Source organism: Lasioglossum baleicum, unplaced genomic scaffold (assembly GCF_051020765.1).
Source record: "Lasioglossum baleicum unplaced genomic scaffold, iyLasBale1 scaffold0091, whole genome shotgun sequence".
Taxonomy (NCBI): Eukaryota; Metazoa; Arthropoda; class Insecta; order Hymenoptera; family Halictidae; genus Lasioglossum; species Lasioglossum baleicum.
In genome coordinates, this window is record NW_027469151.1 from 365,710 (window position 1) to 367,620 (window position 1,911).

The following is a 1,911-nucleotide window of genomic DNA, read 5'->3' on the forward strand; positions in this document are numbered from 1 at the left end:
ATTTTTTATTTGATAAAGTATATATTTTTATCTGCATAAGCGGTTTAAGTAATTTTTTCGAACAATGTTTGTCAATTCATGCTGCAACCAAAGTATACGTGGACACGCTTAACGCGAAGCTTGAATCCGTGATCGTGAAAAAAACTGGTCAAAGAACTGAAAACCGCTAAAGAGACGATAAAGTCTGAACTATTAGCTAAACAGGATGAAAAACTGATCGAAGACCTGAAAACCGTTAAAGAAACGATAAAGTCTGAAATACTGGCAAGAAACGTGTCGACGGTCCTTGAGGGAAATCCATGGATAGCAATCGTCATATTGCATACTATACATGCGCTATACCTGTACCTGTACCTGTCTGTAGCTGCTCATGTACCTGTCTATACCTGTCTGTAGCTGTTCCTGTACCTATCTGTAGCTGTTCCTGTAATTGTCTATACCTGTCTGTAGCTGTTCCTGTACCTGTCTATACCAGTCTGTAGCTGTTCCTGTACCTGTTCCTGTACCTGTCTGTACCTGTCTGTAGCTGTTCCTGTACCTGTCCATACCTGTCTGTAGCTGTACCTGTACCTGTTCCTGTACCTGTCTGTACCTGTCTGTAGCTGTTCCTGTACCTGTCCATACCTGTCTGTAGCTGTTCATGTACCTGTCTGTAGCTGTCTGTAGCTGTACCTGTACCTGTTCCTATACCTGTCTGTACCTGTACCTGTACCTGTTCCTGTACCTGGCTGTACGTGTCTATAGCTGTACCTGTACCTGTACCCTATACCTGTATTATCGATATTAAGTAGCATTCATCGAGTCATATCAAGTTACCATAAAATCATCAACCTTGAGGCGGTTCCCCTTATCTTTATCTTTTCAAATGCATGTAGGATCGTGTCCGAACGGAAACACGTTCGAACTTCGCTCAACACGTGTGGTCCGCAACCGCTTGTGGTGACGTCACTTCCCGCGAGTTGATGTGAAAGTCACATACCCCCCAGAAATAAAAAAGAAACTAAAAAGAAAGAAGGGGGGTATGTGACTTTCACATCAACTCGCGGGAAGTGACGTCACCACAAGCGGTTGCGGACCACACGTGTTGAGCGAAGTTCGAACGTGTTTCCGTTCGGACACGATCCTACATGCATTTGAAAAGATAAAGATAAGGGGAACCGCCTCAAGGTTGATGATTTTATGGTAACTTGATATGACTCGATGAATGCTACTTAATATCGATAATACAGGTATAGGGTACAGGTACAGGTACAGCTATAGACACGTACAGCCAGGTACAGGAACAGGTACAGGTACAGGTACAGACAGGTATAGGAACAGGTACAGGTACAGCTACAGACAGCTACAGACAGGTACATGAACAGCTACAGACAGGTATGGACAGGTACAGGAACAGCTACAGACAGGTACAGACAGGTACAGGAACAGGTACAGGTACAGCTACAGACAGGTATGGACAGGTACAGGAACAGCTACAGACAGGTACAGACAGGTACAGGAACAGGTACAGGAACAGCTACAGACTGGTATAGACAGGTACAGGAACAGCTACAGACAGGTATAGACAATTACAGGAACAGCTACAGATAGGTACAGGAACAGCTACAGACAGGTATAGACAGGTACATGAGCAGCTACAGACAGGTACAGGTACAGGTATAGCGCATGTATAGTATGCAATATGACGATTGCTATCCATGGATTTCCCTCAAGGACCGTCGACACGTTTCTTGCCAGTATTTCAGACTTTATCGTTTCTTTAACGGTTTTCAGGTCTTCGATCAGTTTTTCATCCTGTTTAGCTAATAGTTCAGACTTTATCGTCTCTTTAGCGGTTTTCAGTTCTTTGACCAGTTTTTTTCACGATCACGGATTCAAGCTTCGCGTTAAGCGTGTCCACGTATACTTTGG